The sequence below is a fragment of the Mycteria americana genome, chromosome 14, assembly GCF_035582795.1.
Source record: "Mycteria americana isolate JAX WOST 10 ecotype Jacksonville Zoo and Gardens chromosome 14, USCA_MyAme_1.0, whole genome shotgun sequence".
Taxonomy (NCBI): domain Eukaryota; kingdom Metazoa; phylum Chordata; class Aves; order Ciconiiformes; family Ciconiidae; genus Mycteria; species Mycteria americana.
The window spans coordinates 5,262,314-5,283,504 of record NC_134378.1 but is presented as its reverse complement, the minus strand read 5'-3'; the positions used below and the strand labels follow the sequence as shown (position 1 = coordinate 5,283,504).

The following is a 21,191-nucleotide window of genomic DNA, read 5'->3' as shown; positions in this document are numbered from 1 at the left end:
GGGTGATGTCCACCTCCATAGTGAGGACGAGGCAATGACATCTGCTTTGTTCTATGGGTCTTGTACGACTGGTTCCTCTGAATTTCCCAACGTGCCTTTGTGGCTGATGAAAACCAGCGTGTGCCCACGGTGAGGTTTAGCCTGGCTCTGCCAGACCCCAGCCTCCACCCTTCTGTGTCTTGGTATCTAATGTGAGCAAACAAGGTCAAAGGTACAGTAACTCTCCCTTCCTTTTTTCACAACTTTTCGGCTGTAATTTTTTAAGAGCCAGTCGCGTGTGAGATCAGACAAAGGTTAAATGGCAAGGCTCTCTTAGCCAAGAGAAGATTTGACTCCTAGCCTGAGGCAGGGGGATCTAACCTGAGCTGTTACATTGCTTGTTAGATTCCAGTTTTTCATAGGCAAAACCTATTGACAGCATAACCTCACTGTCCCTGTTTGCTGTGAGGAGTGATAGATTTTAGTCAATCTGTGTAAACCTGATCTGACACACCCTGGTAACAAGTTATCCATAACCCGACCAACTTCGGGCTGCCAAAAAATGGGTGGCATTGTACACTTTTACTGACTTATCCCAGGAAGAAGCGGTTTGTCTCTCTGCACCTAGTACCTGGTGAGTGGGAACTGGGAATTATTAGATGTCTTTTCAGATTTATGTCACTGCAGAGGAACAAGACTTGTGTTTCTCGTGTGTGTACAGAGCACAGAGTTGACTCGTGACATGGCTGTGAGTGCTGGCTGATTGCTTCGTAAGGGAATTGAGAAAATTTAACTTCCGTTACGTAAGTTCACCTGCTTTGAAATTTATACTCGTGCAACCTGAAGGAATATTGCTGCGAGCACCTTAGGTCTGCTTGGGTGTGCTGACGGGCTGAGGGGGAACCCGTAACTGAATAACATCGCAGACTTGGCTGGTCCTGAGAAGCCTTACTTTCTATGGCTTTTCATATGAAAAGAAAATGAAGTTGCAGCACAGTAAACTGCATTATAACTGCAGTGTAGGACCATCCGTATGGACCATCTGGCAGACCCAACTGAGCTGCTGAGCCTGCAGGGCTCTGTGTCCAGTGACACAGGGAGGGAAACCAGGCGTAAGCAAAAGCATTGCTCATTTTATCAGCAGGAACAGTGCTTAAATATGACAAAGGTTTTTATAGGGACAGTCATCTTCTATGAAGTCTATTGTAGTTAATTTTTCTTCATGGTGACACCGGCAGACCTCGCCTCTGCAGCACGCTGTGTTTTTCTTGTCCCTGCATACGTGCTGCGTACCCCATTTTCTGGTCTCACGTCTGATGGTGAAGGTAGTGGTTTCTCTACCTGATCCTTCCAGGTGTCCTGAATGTAGATTAGATTTGTAACCAAGGAGGAAAATTGCAAGAAGTCCAACAATATTGCTTAAGTCTCAAATATTCTTTGAGATATGGCTCAACAGAGCCGTATCTCAACAGACACGGCTGTTTTCTTTCTGCCTACTCCTTCTAGGCATCCCTGTCTAACTAATATATTCATGAAAGAAATATTTTGGTAATTGGTCCCCACATACTGTTACAGAATAGCTCCGAGCTTCTTTAAAAAGCCATAACACCCATTTTTGTGATGGAAGTGGCATTTTTTGGAAGTGGAAGTGCGGGCCGTGGTACAGCCGCAGCGGGTGGGGGTGAAAGCCCAGCCCCGTTTCAGCCAAGGCTGAAACATCGGTAGCCACCTTCCAGGTGACTTATTGCCTTCTGGTTGCCAAATTAAAATATTTGGGAGCCCAAAGGAGCCAGAACTTAAGGCCTATTGAAGCTGTCAGCATCTAAGGTGAATTTTGGAAGAAAGTATAGCTGACCTTACGTGGACTGCTTATTTCTCTGGTGTCTGTACAACATATGCCCCTGCAGACAGAAAACAATCTTTGCTTTCACATTGGGATTCAGATAAACAAAGGCATCATCAGCTACCCCCAGAGAGGCTGGGCTGTAATTGAGGTTATTAGCTTTGCTATTTTTCAGAGCGCGGAGCAGGCTGGCAAGAGGCCAACCCCTCCCTGCGCCGACAGCATCTCCGCTGCTCCTACGACGGCCGCGTTAAACGCCCCCCGCATCCCGACCGGCCCCCGCCTCCTCGGCTCTCTCTTCCCCAGACTGCCAATCCCCTTCTCACCGGGGAGCTTTTGAAATGGCAGCGTGTCTGGTTAAAAATAAAATGCAATTTTAATGACTGCAAAATATCCCCCTTTCCACCCAATTGCCCTCTGGAGGAAGGGGAGTGTTGGGAAGCGGGGGAATGTCGGAGAGCTGACGCAGGGGCGAATGCCTCTCCCCTGCTTTATTGGGATGTGTGGTGGTAATGAGGAGAAAAGAAATAGAACAGATACTTTAATTAATCAAATTAATTTTGAATTGCCTTTTAGTTTTGAGGACGGAGAAAAGTGGCCAGGGAATCATTTGTTTTCCTTGGTAGTGCATAGACAGGCAACCGACTCTGTTCATATGGTCGTGGTGCAGCTGGTGCCTGAACACTGCACGTGTTTTGGGGCTCTGACCAGCGCTTCCAAATCTGGCCAAGCTTGGGCACTTTGGGAGAGCCAGAGTGGCAGAAACCCCTGAGCAGCAAGCGCTGACCGTCAGAGCTTCGTGGTGGACTGCTGTCGGGGCACGCGAGCAGAGCCGCCGCACTGGCATCCCTGGACCTTGCGACTGGTTTTCAGAGGGAGCTCGGTGCTGCGGTAGCCAGCAGAGTCTGGTCAACCAGTCTGCTCGGCGTGCTCAGTCTCGATTGAATTTGCCACTTTTCCCTGATTTGGCCCTTGGGAAAACACCGTGTTATAACACTTGGTGTTTGCGTTCACTTAACCACGGTGCTGAACCACTGCGTTGCTTCCTCCACCGCTCCGGAGACTGCTGTGCTCTGACACCTCCCAGCCTTTCTCCTGGTAGTATTTTGTGACCTATTTAACCATTGCTAAAATAAATGATTTGGAGACATTGGATTAAACTGTAAATCGATAGTAAGGCAACACGTCTTACCGAGATGGGGACCGGGAGGCAAAATAACCAGAGGTGTTACCATCCTTGTAGGGTTTACTGCTGGAAGAAGTTATCTCTGCAGCCGAGCTCCGCCGTGACCTTCCACATGTGAAATCCTCCTGGAGATTTGCAAACTCCAGCACTTTTGGCTCAGGGCTGATAAAAGACCTTTCCCTGCCTGTATATCCTTGCTCCAAAGGCTGTAGAAAGACTCGGACATGGAGCATCATCTGCCCCCAGGGAAGGATCGCCCCCCCCGCAGCCGGCTCTGGCCCTGGCCCCGGCCCCGCTGGCTCACGCAGCAGAGCTGCTGCGGTCCCGTGGCCAGGATGGGGCGGCTAGGGATGAATTGTGATGAGTCCCCCCAAGAACTGAATCCGTCGCACAACATCTCGTCGTGAGGGCTGCTGGGGGAGTCGTAGGGAATCCCAGAGGTTCCCCAGCCTCCGCGGTCGCTCCCCTGCCAGGTCCGTGCTGGCACGTTTCAAAGGGTGCAGGTCAGCACGAGCCTCGGCCCCGCGGGCGACAGCAATCCCATCACCCTGCTGGGATTCCCCTCCTTTCTCTACAAAACCCCCATGATCAGCAATCTCTTTTTCATCCCGTGTTCGCTCGCAATCAGAAAAGATAAAGCCACGGTCGTTATTGTTATCTGCTCTGTGACTTTATAGATTAATGTGACACTTCTGACTGCTCTAATTTGATAAAGAAAACAAGGTATTGGCATCTAGAAATTAGTGATGGGTGCTTAACAAATGTCTGGATACCTAAAAATAGCTGCGGAAGACAGTGCTGCTAGTTCATTTTAAGCACAAGAACAAGCAATGAAAGCTTTCCCAGAAATGCTGGAGGGAATAGCAGACTTTTCGTTTAAGGCTGTATTATTTAATTGGATAATCTGATTAAATATGCAGGTTATGTGAGGACCTGATGTAATCTCCTTTAGAAACTGCCACATCTACGTGAAAATGGCATAACAATCAATTGTACGAGAGGGAGAGTTACAATAAATGCTATTCTTGACGCAATTCGTCTGGAGAAATGGGTGGCAGATGCATTATGCCGCTATTTGGAGAAAAGGGCTGTTTTCTCCCAGATGAATCAGTTTATAAACTGCAGTGAATTGTCCTTTGCCAAAATAATTGATTAAGTCTGAGTCATTGATACCAGGTATTTTGTTTGAATTTCCTTGTTTTATTTAGCCGGTGCTTGGTTTACATGTATATATGCCAAATGTACATACTCTTGTAATGGCTCTGCTGTGTGAATAGGTCTAAGGGAAAGCCACTGAAGCTGCTATTAGATCCCTATGGTTTTGGTAGCAGTCAGAGGGTTCCTGTGAGTTGGGTAAGCTGAATATATTTAACTCAGTGGTTTTTCTGTGCCTGAGCAAGGGATTTGCCATACCCTGTGGTCGGCTGTTTATTAGCATAACTTAATGGCTGGCTATAAATAGAAGTAAAGGGAGGTGCAGACTGAGACCTGCCTTCCTAAGCTATCTCTTGGGTCGTTGCTTGCGATCTTTTTTTTCTTTCTTTTTTTTTTTCCCCCCCTTTTCCACAGTGATAAATAGTTAAAAGGCAATTACAATGTTAATTTGTTGTGTTAATGTGCTACAGCAGGAAGCCAAAGGGAACCGCGCTGGCAAGCGTGGAGAGCCAGTCAGTTCCCATTAACCATCCAGGCTGCCGGGGGAGTCCTCCGCCACGGAAAACGCAGAAGCACAATCAGCGTCTTATCAAGTCTGACACCGAAAATGATGCAATCACGCTCAAGTGTCCCAGAAGGACCACGGCACTGAATAAAGATAAAGCCACTCAGCCCTTCCTTTCTTCACTGGGGTCATTGGGAAGGGAAGGATGTTATTAACCAAGCAATAAATCTCACTCCTAAGGCTTCTAGTTTTGGTTTTCTCCCCTGCAGCTCCTCGGTTATGCAAGGATGGCACCCAGCAGCCCCCCTTGTACCTGCACGGAGGGTCCTCACCAGGCAGCACCACGGCCGAGAGACGCTGCGTGCAGCAGTCGCGGTGAGCGCTGGTGGGAGAGCTGCGTCACGTCGTCCCTCCACCGCCGCTCTCTTCCAGCTTTGCCGCTGCCTCTACCTGCGCTCAGCTATTGCTGGAGCGTTGCCCTCTGGGGACACGGAGACCAGAAAGCAAAACTTCGTGTCTCATCCCGTGCTTGCTGGCAGTGAGCCGTAGTGTGCCTGGCAAGGAACGCCAACGCTTTGATGCTTTGCGTGCACCACACTTGGACCACACGTTTCAGGAGGGAGTTCTAGTGGGGGACAGCCCCAGGGTTCGTGGCCTCCAGCACAGGTTATCATCCTCCCCTCAGGTCTATCCTTTTTTTCTGCTTCTGCTGCTGTGTTAGGAAGGGCTTCAGTCCCCGCTCACAGTACCCTTCACGGCTCTCCTGTGCTCCATCAGCAGCTGAAAGCTCTCCAGCCCGCCAGGCCATATACCAGTGTACACTGTTCCTTAAGGGGGACAGCAGGCTTTTCCTCTCTTCTCCTCCCCATTTACCCGATGGTCCAGGTTCCCTCCCAAGGAAGGTGGCAAGAGGCAGAAGTGTCATCTTTTCTGTTCTTGAAACTGGGAAAATTTCTCTCGTCTTGGGGGTCCCTTTCTATAAAGGATGGGGTGGGGTTAGGGTAGAACGATCCTCTCCAGCCTGGGGCGAGGAAACCAGTGAAATAACTTATTCTCCCCTGGCTGGAGTATGGCTGAACAGAGCTGCGTAACTCCTCCGAGAAATAGTGCCACCTTTTTATTTTGGGGCAGAACAGCAAGCAATTTGCAATGGCTGCAAGATCTCCATGGAAAAAGCAGCAGTTAACGGGCCCTCCTCTTGTGTGCGTCAGGAATCCCTTTGCCTAGCTAAATGTTGGTGAGGACATTAATTTTTCTGGCTTCACATTTTTAAGCAATAAAGAATGGGACTGTCTAACTTCTAAATGTTCAGGGAGAATTAGAAAAGGGCTGTGTGCTCCGTCCCCCTGAGATTGTCTTCTCTCGTGGTCCCTTACCTAGTGATGTTTCACAGAATCATAGAACAGAATCACAGAATGGTTTGGGTGGGAAGGGACCTTTACAGGTCATCTAGTCCAACCCCCCTGCAAGAGCAGGGACATCTTCCACTAGAGCAGGTTGCTCAGAGCCCCATCCAACCTGACCTTGGATGTTTCCAGGGATGGGGCATCTACCACCTCTCTGGGCAACCTGTGCCAGTGCCTCACCACCCTCATTATAAAAAATTTCTTTCTTAAATGTTTATTGGAATCATTTGCAGCAGAACCTTGACTGAGCTGGATAGTAATGTGAGATTTGCAAACCCGGACCATGGGCAGACATGGTAACGCTCAGGTAAAGAGCCCAAGTTGTGTACTGAAATCTGAAATGTTATTCTTGGCTTTAGTGTGGGAGCAAGGCCTCGCTGCTGTTCTCCTGGTAGCTCCTAAGCCACTCTGTGGGGTTTTTAGTGCTCTGAGCATCTGAAAATTGCTTATATACCAGGGTGCTGGTAGGAATGCTCAAATTTTGGCCTTCAGCTAATATATTTATTCCATTCCACCTATCCTTCCTTTTGAATATTTACAAAGTAAAACCTGCTCCAGCAGTACTCCTCATAATTTCTTGAATGACAAAACACAGCCTTAATCAAATGCTTTTTGGTCAGGACATACATAAATAAGTAAACCAGTCTCCAAAACAGATGACTTGCTAGTAATAGAAAAATCCCTTTTTACTGAAGTAGCTGACCTTCCAAGGAATTAAAACTCATTAGCCTCTCCTATTTAGAAAAAAGAAGGCTTTTAAACATCAATTTAGAATCCATTTGCAAGCTCTCTCGAGGCCCTGTATTGCCACTTGGATCCAGTGAGATATCTCCCTAATAAACGGCTGGAAAGTGCAGAAAAGCAGTATGGGAACTGGAATTTCTGAAATATTTTCCTTTTTTTTTGTACTAAAATAAAGAATCGATTACTAAATTAGCAGTTTAAAAAAAAACAACAACAAAACCAAACAAAAAAACCCCCCAAAACTTCAATGGCTCTTGTAAAGAGGAAAGAATTAGAAATTCACTGCCAAAATATGCAAGTGATGTAAAGTTCGAAGAGGACCAATGGCCCATTCCTGCTCCTCACAGCCCTGGCCTGGCACGGTGCTGAGTGCTTGCGCTGGCTGTTCCCCAGGGAGGATAAACAAAAGATATTAGCATTAAAATAAATGTTATCAAGCTAAAGAATATTTATTTTTCAAAAACTACTCATTAAAGAACACATGCAGAGCTATGTTAGTATTTCACAACTTGATACACTGAGACCTGATTCTTCAGTAGTCCAGCTCCTCCAGTCTGCAATTAAAGCCAACAGGGTTTGGATTTTGAAGATACCAGTTGCTGAAGAATATTAAATTCCACTGGAAAAGATGAGATCCTGTGTGTTTCAAGCTGGCTATACAATTAAGCACCGCACTTCATAGGTAAGATGGGAATAATGCCGCCGTGTCCCGCTGAATCCTTGTGCAGATATATTTATCGGTGGTTGAAAAATCTGGTTGCTCTATTGGCCATGAAGAATGGCCTGCGGGGAGACAAACACTCATACATTCAGAATAGCGTCTACCTCTATGCAGTGAATGAAGCTTGTGGCCACACAGTGGACAGTGAAAATAAATGAAAACGTTGCTATTTGGTCTCTCATGGAGTGTTACCCTTTCCGTGTGCGATGTGAGGCAGGACCCATAAAGAAGTGTGTTGGTCGGAAGGCCAAATTTTGGATCTGCTTAAAGATGCTAAATTAAGGTTGTAGGAACAGTTCAACTCTGTTGCTTTTGGTCTTCTGCGTGCTTCATTTTGCAACGGTCACCAAGTTCTGTGGATGTGGTCTGTGTGTACTTCCCTGCCTTTAGAGGCAAAATTGGACGGGACTTTGTTTGCCGTCCCTTGTGAAAGTCAACGGGCAGTGTATTGGTCTGCTTATTCAGGAGGCAGCGCACCTACTATTTAATAATCCTAATGCTGTGTGAGATCTTGGCTCTATATAACTTAGACGTGGTGCAGTTTTTTTAAAAGCATTTCTATTTAAAAAAGTAACATGAATGCTGTAGATCCGGTGAACACATTGTTGCCCCTTGGGATAAGTGATGAAGATGCTGCAGAGAGGTTTTCAGCTTCCTCCCCTAGATCCTGCTCTTACGCTGGAGCCGACAGGAGTAGGGATTAGATGCTATTGCAACCCGCAGCATCCCGTGCTAGCTGTGTCACCTCTAAACGTCGTCTGCTGCCTAAGGTGTCGCAGGTGGTGGGCGAGGACAACGGAGCACGGGAACAGCCCTCGCCATGGGAGAACACAGGGCGTGTGGCAACTTTCCAGGGCGGAGAGATAAATTTAAGTAAAAATCTAGATTCGATATGTAAATGTGGCAGCTAGTGTTTAAAAAAGATTAGTAAGGACTACCTGTGTCCCACTGACATCTGCAGAAGTAGGATTTGCTCCTCATAAAGTAGCCTGAAAAGCAGGGCTGTGTAAGTACATCAGTACTCTCCTGATTTACAAAGATGATGTCCTGAGGTAGCTCCGTATGTCTGCTCTTTCCCCTTTTGATACACCTCCTTTTTTGTTACACCTCCTTTTGATACCTTGGGTCCTGTTCACTCGATTATCATCACATTAACAAGCTTATGCTGCTCAGTCCGGTTCTTTCATAGCGTCCGAAGGCACCTTGTACGCAAGAGCTAAAGACCAGGCGGTTAAGAAGAGCCATCCCATTAGTGAACTTAACGAAATTAGTGATTGCTAACACAGCGTTAGTGTTTTCCTTCAAGCTGAGGTGTTTACAGTCCGAGGGGTAGCTGAAGCGGTGGTGATGGGAGGTAGCTGTTGCCTACGTCTCTTCTTGTACCTGGCCGAGGGTTGGCTGCACGTGTGAAACTCAGCAGAACAAATGCAGTGCCAGGTTTGCCGTTTTTCTGGGGTATATAATGATAAACAGTTGGCTGACGCCGATACAGCCCAACGAACACAGTGTTTAGGACAAAAGTAGATGTGACTTTGTAATTCCGGTTCAGTTTGGATGGGCAAAAAAATGTAAAGGGTCAAACTATGATGTATTTCATATATACGTTTGCCATAAAATCCTGTTTAATGGTAGTATATCAGCATAGTAGAGGAGCAAGTTCTGTCCCTTGACAATTATTTTTAAAGAGTATTTCTCTCTTTATGTAGATTTAAACACTTTGCCATATTTGCCAAGAGAGACAGATTGTTAAAGGCCAGAGAAACCCTCTCCCTCTCTTGGCACTCCGCAGGGCCACACAGCTGGTGTGAATTTTAATATTATCATCTTCAATTTAAAAAAAAATTAAGCTAATTTTAGGAAAAAAAAAATAGTCAGGATTTTCCACTAAGCCTAGCTCATCCCCCCTGCCCTTTAAAATGTTATAAATAGAAAAACATCATCAACAAACTCCTTCACTGTGCAAGAGCCTAATTTCTTCCTCTCCGCTGGGATCTGGTGTGTTTTTCAGACTCTGTCATTAATTGTGCTGTATTGTGCGCGTTTTCTGCTTCACTAGTTAGTCAGATAGGCAGCAAATGGAGTCAGCTCTAGGTCAGAGAACACAAAAAGCCAACTCCTGCTGCCTCCCAATCAGGTAGAGATATTGAATTGGGCTTCCCATAATTGAAAACATTAGCAGGCGAGACAATAAGCCAATTCTTAAACACACAGGCTTGAAATACAGAAAAGAGACGAGGTCTGAAATTCCCAGTGGGCCCGATCCGTCTCCCCCTGAAAGCAATAGAAATTCTCCCACCTCTTGCAATGGCACCAGAGTAGGGTGCATGGAAAGAAATACTGAGGGCACAGTGATTTAAAGGCAGCCATCAAAATATTTAACTTCCCCAACACCTGTAAATAAAATAAGGTTTAGCATTGCCATTTCTTGAATAGGCATGCTGAGACATAGAAAAAGATGTAGGGTGTTGTGCCGTGGTTTTTTAAAGTGAATGAATATAGACTTTTTCTTATCTATGTATAGAGTAAATATGCACATCTTATTTGTCTAGAGCTTTTCCTGTCCTAATTTGATGTCTAGAAGTTGCTTTTAGTCTATTTCCAACAAAGAAGAGAGTTTTGAAAGGCAGAAAATATCTCGCTGTTACACGGCGCGCATTTCCCCAGCCATCAGCTCTCATTTAAATGAGACCTGGACCTCTAACTTTCCACAATATTGTCATTTTTTCACCCTGAGCTCGTTTTATTAAGGGAGCACAAAAGCTGAGGGCTATGGCCTGGCACTGCAGATGTTGACTTCGATCCGTACAATGTTTGCTAACCAGGGGCTTCAGCCCAAGAAGAGCCACGCTTGTAAATCAGACGTTGGCCATTAAATGAGCTGATGGAAACTTCTTTGCCAGTCTCTCTCTTTTCCAGCTGAGGAGATATCACAGGCTGACCCTTTTTTCCCTGGATATTCTGTAGCTAAGTGCAACCCAGGGGCTTTTAGAAACACAGATCCCGACCAATACAAGATGGACATCTCCACTGGGTACAGTCACAATTTGCTCCAGCTGAGAGCGTCCCCCGCGGGGCACGGCAGATCCCCTGTAGCAGGGGGTATTTTGATGGCCTGAGGTAAGTAAATATCCCTGGGAAAGTTGGTAAATATTCCCATGCACCTATGTGCATAGGATAAGGTTTCTGTATGTCCATAGCTATAAATATTTGGCCTTCCGTTTCGTAGCTTGCTTTTTTGCTTTCGATGTCTGAGTCAGTGGTGATGGAGATCACCTTGGCCGTAGGAATGTGCAGGGGAAGAGGTTACAGTACCTTAAAACGCTCTGCTTTTTATTTACAGCATCATATGGCAGCAGGAGGAAACCAGAGGCTCCAGCTCAGACCGGGGGTGCGCTGCAGGTGGGGCAGGGAAAACCCCAAGGTGCCCTCGGGGATGGGCTGCTCTGTATGGAGCGTCCCAAAATGCCTGTGCTAAATCTCACCTCTGCTGTTAAAACGTGGGGAAGGGGGAGACAGGGAAGGAAACGTTCACCACACGTTTTTGTGCAGACAGATTTTTTTTTTCTGGGGTAATTATCATATTGCTTCCCACCAAATAGCATGGCATTCAGCATAAATTTGCATGTTACACTGTGACATGCAAATATCAGGCCTCTAGGTTTGGTCTCCACTGTGAACACCGTGACACCAGCAGCCAATATACGCATTTTAATTAGAATTAGTTGCACGTGCTTTCTTCCAAATCTCCTTAGATCTAAGAAACGCAGAATAACAGTTGTGGGAATGCAAAGTATGCAAGGAAAGAAACTACAAATGTACGTGATGGAGCTTCCCTTATCAGGAGAGCAGCACTGGCAGATGCGTCCTTCTGCGACCTGCCAGATCGGGGAATGGCAGAAATGATGACGTACGCTGAACGAAGGAGATAAGGCAAGGAATAATTCCCCATTGCCTCCTGCTGCTTCGGGCCTCCTATCTACATCATCGCAGCCCCTTGCTCTGTGTACGCCGAGCATTTGGCGGCCCGTCACAACAATACCGGCACAGCGTATCAGCAGCACAACAAAATGTTCTGGGTTCGTGGCTCTGAAGCTACTCAGCTCAGCCTTTTCGAAAGGAGCGAGTCGGAGCTGCCTGCTCTCCTCTATTATTGGCCCCCAAAGAGCAACGTAATTCCCTGAGCAAAGGGGTAAGTGGAATAAGCACGGATGGATGTTGATGAGGGGCTGTACCTCCAGGATCTGCGCAGTAACCTACAGAAAAGTGCCCTAGAGAGAATCTAAGGGCATAAGGCAAATGAACCAAATCACACCCTACTGTAACTCCGTGGGAAAAAAGGTGACCTACTGTAGGCACTGAATTCCTATATGTAGCAGTTAACGCCTACGTACAGGGCATACCCCTACATTTCGCCACCTCCGCATTTTGAAAGACAATTAATTTTATTATGGCTCAGGCAATAAACTTGCGTCTTTCATAACGCAGTACTCTGCCGAAGGGTGTGTGCCCATTCAGAAACGCCTCTTCACAACCTCAGGCTTTTTTTTTTTGCTGATACAAATCACACGAGAGGCATAGTACAGCAGCTCCGCGGCCTCATCACGGGCACAGGGGAGTGCTCCGGCTGTGCAGCTGGGTGCAAACCACAACCCACGGCATGCCTGTTCAAGCACAGGAAACGCGCGGTGGGTTGTAAATTCAAAGCTGATGAAATCTGTGTGACGTGTTCAATGGTCAAACAGTAAAACACATTTTAGCTTTGAATTGTCTTCAACATCACTTTACAGAGCACCTCGGAGCTGTATTCCAGTTTCTGAGAGCAGACTGCTGGGGAGGAGACGGGGGAAGCACAGCCATTATGCAGGTAAGTGTATTAATGCTATTGATGACGCAAGCAGAAATCCTTTGGACACGGTGATGGAACGGGGGGTTGGGAACAGCTGAAAGTAGCTTCCTGGGATGCTGTTACTGTCTGCGCGCTTTCCTGCTGCTCAGATCAGCAGGAAGTATATCAGCAGTAGCACTGATTATGCAGCCACACGGTTGGCGAGGATCGCAGAAAAACAGCTGTTTGCAAGTAGCATGGACATACAGGTCACCTTCATTAAGTTTCAGAGTAAACACCACAGAGGGATGGAGAAGGCAGCTCCCAATGCTCAAAGAGCAGTGGAAGAGATTACTTTTAGGCTTTGCAACGATTTCAGAAAGGTGAAAATGAATCTCTACCTTGAGCCAGCTGTGTGCTGTAAAGTGACACCTTTAACAATGGGCTGTCACTCCTGGCGTTGTTGCAGCTGAGACCCCTCCACAGCTCCCCGCGTGATGCCTGCGCTCAGGCCGTGTGGGAGAGCAGTTCCCCCCGCAGCACGATGAGATGGCTCTCCCGGGCACGCTGGCAGGGGAGCGAGCCTTGTGCTTTTACGGGCGTCGTAAATTTGGTGATGGCCCTGACCAGAAGCAAGAAGAGGATCTCTGCCTTGTTTCCAGTGACGGATCTCACCTCATGGCTGGTAAACCCCCCCTCCATCCTTCCTCAGCTCATTTCACAGCAAGCCCTTGCACGCTCCTTACGCAGAGGTTGACCAGAAATTAGCCCCCATCCACCGACAAGTCTGTCTCGGGACACTGGTGAATGGAAAAGGCTGAGCCTGCTGTCGAGGACAAGGCACCCGGGTAGAAAAAGCCCCTGTGCGGTTATTGATGGGGAGGGGGGCAGCTCCATGTTGGGGCCACCCTGCAGAGAGCTGTGGGAGGGGCCTGAAGGCACCTGCAGGTGCTTTGGAACCATCAGGTCTCCGGCAGTGACGTTCGAAGCCAACAAGTTTTGTTGCACAACAGGAAGAGGCTAGGGATATCTACAGGGCTGACTGCTGAGATTTGGTAACTTATTCTGCTGTGGTAACCCGCTCACTGTAACTGCCCGTCCACAGCCTGACTTCTGCTTCGGTCTGACCTGACACCCCTCGCTCCTTGTTTGTAAGGTTGCCCTTGTCTTGGTTTGTACTCGGGCGCCATGGGGCATCTACGTAAATGCTGCTGCTTGAGCAGGTTTGCTTCTATTTCAGGCCACAAAAGCTGCGTATAGGGCTCAAATCTTAGGCTGATGCTGACATCCAGAAATATTAGGTTAAAACAGTGCTTTTCTGTGCGATCACTAAGACATACATTGAGAGCCTGGCAAGGTTTTATGTGTGTGTGTGCCGGCAAAGTGGCATTGGTACTAACTGCAAATCACAGGAAATGGTCCAGAGTAACAAGGAACCAGAAGAAAAAAGAGAGAGAGAGAGATACAGATTTTGATCATAAAATAAAACTTTAATTCTTATAAAGCCCTGAATGAGACACAGTAAGGGCAAATATTTGTTCTGCTGCTGACCTTCTCAGGCAAACAGCGCGCCGGGCCCTGTGGGGCTGGAGGCATCGCACTGCGGGGAGCTGAGAAATCACCGAAAGCGAGAGAGGGCTGTAGGGAAGCAGCTGATTACTCGGGGGAGCCATGATGAATCCCCCAAATTCCAGCGCAGTGAGAAGCCCTTATCCGGATGAACGTGCCCAGATAACCCCCTTGGATTTTGAGAGTGAGGTCTGTCCCAAGAAGCCCACCCCTTCCCCGCCTGGTGCTGGCTGCGGGGGGGGAGGCACCGGCGTGGGTTCACAGAATCGAATCGGTTGGAAAAGACCTTTAAGATCATCGAGTCCAACCTCGTCCGTTCGAGGCCCCATCGGGAGCCGTTTGGGGCAGCCATGCGGTAGCCGAGTGGCCCCGAGTCCCCTGCCCCCGGGGGTAGCTCTTCCTCACCAAATTGCTTTAAATCTGGAACGCAGGTACCGAGGAAGTGCTTAAACAGCGACTTAGCAGATAGGGAAGAGCAGCTTAGTTGAAAGTCATCAGGCAAATACGTAACTCCTGAAGAATAAGAAGCTCTTTCGCACCATTAACAAAACAATTGCTCTTACTGGGATTTACTATAAACTTTATAAAGCTTAGAATGGAAGCATCCCCCCGGGTTGATAGTTTTTCTTCCAGTAGCAAAATGGGTTTATTTTTGCAGTTACTCGTTGCTGCTGAGGAGAGAGGAATTCATTTCCAGTGTGAGTCTAGAGTTGAAATTCAAACATATTTTCAGCATATGTGTAATTTTCTGCATGTGAGTGGCCCTGCTGTCTCGGCTACAGAATAGTTTTTAGTATTTTGAGCTGAAAATTGATCTTCTAACAAATTTGGGTAGAATTCGTTGTCCCGTCTCACTAAGAAGCTGATCTTGGCCATGTCTGTGCCTCCAAGGGCACGGCACTGCTGTCGCGCTGGGGAAAGGCGCTCACCTGAGCTGGGCACGGGGCAGAGCCAGCCACTTATTTCACCTACAGCTCCAAAAAGTGATTTTTTTTTTTGCTCCTACCTGGAGCGCGTGGCTGGGGGGTGACACCAGCCACCAAAGCAGTGGTGGCTCTGATCTCTGCCCAGCCAGGTTAGGACAGGTTTAAGATGAAAAGGAGAAAGACTACCCAGGAGAGGAGCTACAAATCCTAATACCTGGCTGATGGGTTAATGGGGTGTGCGTTACTCACGGCTCCTGGACTCTTCACCACGGCCCTTCTCGTCCTGAGAGCACCCCTTAGTTGAGCCAGGGTCTTTATTGTGGGCAGCTGATCATCTCCGTAATGATGCCATTTGTGACTAATCTTCCAGGATTAAAAATGAACTGTAGCTGCTGCGGCTTCCACCTTTGCCGCATAGCAACGAGAGCAGAAAGTCAATTAATTACCTTCTCGCTGGAATCCAGGGGCCCTTTCGTCCTCAGCTCAGCCGAGTGTGTAATGGAAAAGGGAGCGAGGCAGGCTGCAGCTGGCCAGCTGGGAATTGCATGACAAAGTGAAAGATGAGCTCTGGGAAAAGAGGAGAGGGAGGGTGCTGGGGGGAAATCCTCGTCCTACAGGTTCATTAAAAAAAAGTAAGATGCTGCTGATTACACAATTATTGACTTATTTCCCTGCTTTCAGCCCTAGCGATGGTTCTGCGGACACCCTTGTCTCCTTGCGGGGCAATGCCTGAGCTCCTGGGGTTATTTGGGATAGCAGATAACGTGGGGTTATCTGCTCTGAACTCCTCCCTGCTTTGGAACTGTGCTTTCCAAAAGTTTCTTTCAGTAATGGTCACTTTTTGGCTGCCATAGCCTCTCACGTTGCCCCAGAGAGATGCCACGTAGCAGCTGTTTGGTTGCTCTGAGAGCTGGTTTCAAAGGTGACTGTTCTACTGCTCTTTCAGGTGGCTTTCTATGGTGAAGGTTAATGGGAAAATCATTTTAAAGATTGAATTTCTTCAGAACGATTTGACTGATGGGTACAAACACAACTGAGAAACCATGGGTGATGATCTGAACAGATATTAGGTCTGACTCGGAGCAAGAGGAGGTGCTACTTCTGGCATCTTGTCCATGGAACAGGGACTGATAAGGTCACCCTCAGCCCTCCCAGACAGGGACTCAGTGAGCAGAGCCCTGTTCTGAGGGAAACTGGAAAAATGAAAGAAGATAAGGAATATTTTAATGTCCTTTTATCAGATCTGGCAGCTGCAGACCCCTCAGTAATTACCTGTTAATGAGAGCAAGTCGATGTTACCTTTGGCCCCTCTAGTTTAGCAGTCTCGCTCAGGTCACCTCGTATGGGTTAGGAGCAGGGACATCATGAATGATAGCTCCTGGGGCAGAAAAGATGTGACAGTGGAAGGGGGAGGATGAACCGGGATGTGCACAAGCCGCCAGCACGGCTAGTGGTTGAGCCAGGCGGGGAGAGCCGTGGGGTGAGGAGGGGATCCCTGCGGAGGGCTCCGTTGGGATGGCAGCCAGCGAGGTGTTAGAGGGAATACCAGAGGGAAATTTGGCGTCAGATGACCAGAAAGGCATCCTGGCGTGTAGAAAGAGTTAAACCTAGACAGGCCATGGAAAGCGAGACCCTCTAGTTTAAGTTTACCTCCAGGCACTTCTGTCCTGTTACCAGCTGGGATGTGAGCTGAACTGGGCTCAAATGATTTATCCGGAGTAGCAAAGCTTCAGTGACTGAAATAGGAACAAGAAGGTTTAATCTCTGCTTTCCTGCACAAGCTGGTAGAGTCTGGGATCCCAGGTGGCCCCTTCCCCATCGGGGGTTCGTACCACGTAAAGGAGTTTTTGGCAAACCAAAGCCTCCAGCTCTGTCAGCCACAGACCTGACATGGCAAGAAGGATGTCAGCTCCTCCTGAAGAGGCTGAGCGGGTGCCGTGCTCAGCTCTAAGTCTAACGACACCTGCAAGTCTTGAGGAACAAGTCCTGAGGATCTTCTACCCCATGCAATCACCAAAACATGTTTAATTAATAAGTTAATCCTAAGATTATGTGGTTTAGTATCGGAAGAGAGTTCCTGAATCGCAGTCCTGCACCCAGACCGCACAGCCCTCTTCTTTCCCAGGCTTGCATTCTCCTTTCACTCTGTTTTCTGACGTGCTCCGTGGAAAAGTAGTAACTTTAAATCTCATTATTAATTTATCTCAGCCACAGTTTACATGTGTGCAGGGGGAGGTAATCACGGAGCTCCCTTCCCTGCTGTTCTTTTCCTGAGGTTTTACACTCTCCAAATTTCGTTTGTCATAAATCAAATTAACTAAATTGCTTAAGAAGTACTTTTCTATTAAAAGAAGATAGTGTTATGATGCCAAAAGGTTTACTATGAGAACTGTCTGTTTAATAGTAATACTTTGAGCTTATGGGCTGCTATCTTCTCTTCAAAGTTTAAAGGCTTTGACCATGCTTAAGAGTCCCCTGTGAAATGAATATTCTGGTACACATTTACAGGGGTCTAAACTGAGGTACAGATGGATGAAAAGTTATAAACGTGGCTAAAAGATTGGTTACTGTATTTGCTGAAGACCCTTGGATCCCCGTGCAGAGCAGGAGTGGTACCTGGAGTCTTGGTGGATATTCATTGCCAGGACAATAACAGTTTGGATCAAATCAAATGCAGCTTTGATTTAGGTGTCTACACAGCAGGGTTTCAGCGTTAGCCCAGCACAACACCCAAGCCAGCGAGGCCTGGTTCTCGGGTGGGTTGACATGGTTAGACCACAGCGGCACACACTGGTAAGTCAAAGCTCTGGTCTTCAGACTTGTGGCTTTGGGGCTTTAGCACTTTGGGATCTCTGCCCTTCGTTCTGTTTTATGATGGAGACATCATTACAGATGCTGGAGAGACGGAGCAGTCAAGAAATTCCTGCCCTTCCTTCCCTTTGGGTTTCCAGCAGAACTGGAGACTCGAAGGGGCTGGGAAATTGTTTCCTCCTCCAGGGACCATGCCAAGGAAACCACGCAAGCCAGTCTGGTCACCTGAGCACTAGCAGCATTCAAATAAATTCAGGGTGATGGACCCTATGGGCCTCTAAAACATGCTCTGAGAGTGAATCTGGGCCCCGTTTAGCCTTCAGGCTCCGTGGTCATTGAGAAGCTGAGAGCCTGCTGCTCAGAGCAGTTATAAGCCTTAGGAAGACAGGCAGCCATAGCCAGTCCCGAAGCAGTTCGCCAGCCACGTGGACACGTACGAGGCCGTGGTCCTGACTGGTTTTGGAAAGCTCCTGAGCCACAAACACAGTGACCCCGGCTGGTGCATTCACGGACCCTTTCATGGGACACGTCGACGCACTTCCCAAAGCAGCGTGTCCCCCTTTTTCTGTCAGGAGCTACCCCAGGAAGAAAGCGGTGCGGGGGAACGGCAAATCGCGCAGCAAGATTCCCCAGCGCTTGAGCCTGCAGCGCGGGGCGAGATGGAAGAGCAGCAGCGCAGGAGGGTAAAGCCCCCTCCAAAACCTACGGTGTGTCCCGGCCAGATGCACCGCGCCGGGCCGGGCTGCCGGTGTGCTCGGCAGAGGGGTGGCAGCGGCCTCGCTGGCCCGCGAGCGTCCCTGGGCCTCGGGCAGCCCCGTGCTGCCGCCCTCCGCTCGCCAGCCAGGAGGGAGAGAGGGAGCAGAAATGCTGCTTTGGTGCACAGAGAGTACCCCAGGGGAGCGTGCCATCGCTGCTTTGGGGGGCTGTTTGCTGTGATGGGTTTTCAAGGCTAAAATAGGGTCAACACAATAAAAAGAAAATGCAAAAAAACCCCAAACCAAACCAAACAATATTTTTTTAGAAAAGAAGGTTTTTCAGTCTGGAAGAGCAGGGTGTTTAAAAAGGAATCGGAGCCAACGGCTAAAGCATAAAGTGGAGGCTCCTGTGACAAAGGCACAGGCTTGGGATTCAGACGTTATTAGTGTGATGTCTGTTGTCGGGAGAAAAAAAGTCTGTTTATACTAGTAATTTCGGCCAAAACTTATATACATAATGAAGCGCTTAACTGCCGTTTTCTGCAGGAGGTAGTGTGGGATTTAGATGCGTGTGTACCCGCTGTACCTGTCTCTTCATGCCTCTATTTATCGTGTTTGAAAGCCAGAATAACAGCGCTTCCCACCCACACAGCAGCGCCGGGAGCACGACGCAGCCAGCCCTGAGCAAAGCCCGGGCACCACTGGGGTGGCGGCCGCAAGAACAGCTCTGGGCAGAGCGAGCAGGGGACGGGGACCAGGGAGCTGGGAGCCAGCATCCCCCGGCTGTGCGTTCTTGGTTTCTCAGCTTTCTCGATGGTAACAGGAGCATTTTTGCCCAGTTTTGCAGGTGCAAGGAGGTACGTGTCATGATGAGCACATATACACGTGTATGCATATATATATATATATGCATAGGTGGTATTTCTGAATGGGGGGGGAGGGTGCCAAGCACTGTTATTTTTTTTGAATCCCGTTTGCCTTCCCCTCTTAATTCAAAGGCTTAAGCTAAATTCATGGAAGGGCACAGAAGTTGTCCCTGTAACACGCATTAACCAGATACCCTCAGGCTCCTGGCAGCAGCCGAGCAGACCCCTGGGCGAGGGCCACCCTGGCTGCGCCGGGCTGGCTGCTCCGTGCACGCGCCTGGGCCCATTTCGGCCTCTCCCCGGTGCGGAGCAGCTCGCCGGGAAGCCTGACAGCAAACCTCCCGTGGGGTTTTCGGCAGCGGTAACAGGTGAAATTTCTATTTTGCTGAAATATTTGCTGTGTGGCGCAGCTGAAGTGTATGCTGCCGTGTCACAAAAAATACATCCTCTGCTACAGCTGCGACTTCCAGCTCATGGTCTGTTCCCTTCTTATTGTCTCCTGGCAAGGGATAATTTCAGTCATGTCCCAATATCTGTTTTCTTTCTGTACGTTACACTAGATTAAAGAAGAATAGCCTCTCTGCAGCGGTCTGGTCTTCTGCATGTGGGGTTGATGCTGAGACCCACGGGTGCTGGCTGGACTCCTTTGGTGCCTCTGGAAGGGGATGCTCCTGCAGTGCGGCTCGCTGCTCGCCTGCTCGTAAGGACAATAAATATTACTCCGTCCCAGTTTTCCTAATCTGAAGCGCTGACAGGAAAGCTTTCCAGGTCAGGGTATTTGATAAACTATATAGAAATGCTGCATTTATACCACAATGAATACGTGCTGTCCCCGTGACCCGATCCGGAGTCAGCACGGAGGAGCTGTCTGCAGCGTGAGACGATCTGCTGCTCCGTTGTATCGAGGATTAGGCACTTGGCAGAGGCAGGATGCAACAGCGAATTAAGACACCATGATTAGCTGATCTCTTTGAGCCATGCCCGAAATAAGTAGGTTCTCTATTGCTTGCGTTAGACACGGGTAAACCATATTTCCTTGCATTTACCCTCACTTAACACTGTTAGTCCCAGGAAGGCTGGTTCTGCCCTTTTGGCTGCAGAAAGCCCGGCGCTTTCACCCTCCTTGGGCAGTAGCGTGTTTTCCCAGCACTGTGCATTGCAGTGCTCACACTGGTACGTGTGGGATGAAAGAGAACACTGCGTGTGGAGCCTTTCTGCAAAAAAGAAGTTGTTTTTTTTTTGCTATGCTTTATTTTTTTTTTTTTTTAAGAGCAGGACTGTGCCCGCACTGCAGAGCAAGGGAAGCTGAATCAAGTGCAGCGTCCAGTCCTCGCCCACAAGCACCGGTATCTCAGTAGCTAGCAGTGGGCATTCAGAGGACTCGCAAACACCAGCACGAGGTGAGGTTTTCTGTCTCATCCTCTCCAGCAGCAGACGCAGCGGCACTGGAAGTGTTGCTGTGGGCTGAGCTGTCTTTCCCTTTGGATCGAGCAATGACATACCTCGCTTTGCCCTTTGGTTTTCCTTACGGCATGGTAATAGCCTCATACGGCGTTTTTCTCCTCTCAGATTTTGACTGTATCCTTTACGCAGCTTTTAGTTTTGGCCTCTGGCAAAAAAAAAACCAAACTAATTGGTGATATCAGCACGCAGAGGCTGCACATCCAAATCCTGCCTCTGGAAATAGCAGCCTCCGTGCGTGAGGCTCCACAGAGAGATGCGGGGGCTGGGTTCAGAGACCCGACTGCAATTTTGCCGGTAGCACCAGACCCTGGCTTAGGTGTACCCTGTTTGTGTCACTCCGAAATACTGAACAAGGTCCTGTTCAAGGAAGATACACAAGCCTGTGCCTGCTGCCTCCCCTTGTTAGCCTTGGCTGAATTGCCCGGGATATCACAAAGTGGGGGCCAGGTTTTCCCAATGTGCTGGTCTTGGCTTTTGGATGGGGCTGGGAGATGTT

General features: G+C 48.4%; 2 protein-coding genes across 2 annotated transcripts in view; both read left to right on the top strand.

Moving 5' to 3' along the window:
* IFT52 (intraflagellar transport 52) overlaps window positions 1–21,191 on the top strand; it is a 231,549-nt gene that overhangs the window by 164,029 nt on the left and 46,329 nt on the right. The window lies entirely within an intron of this gene.
* The window catches only part of SLC32A1 (solute carrier family 32 member 1), a 37,841-nt gene that overhangs the window by 6,438 nt on the left and 10,212 nt on the right, over window positions 1–21,191 (top strand). The window lies entirely within an intron of this gene.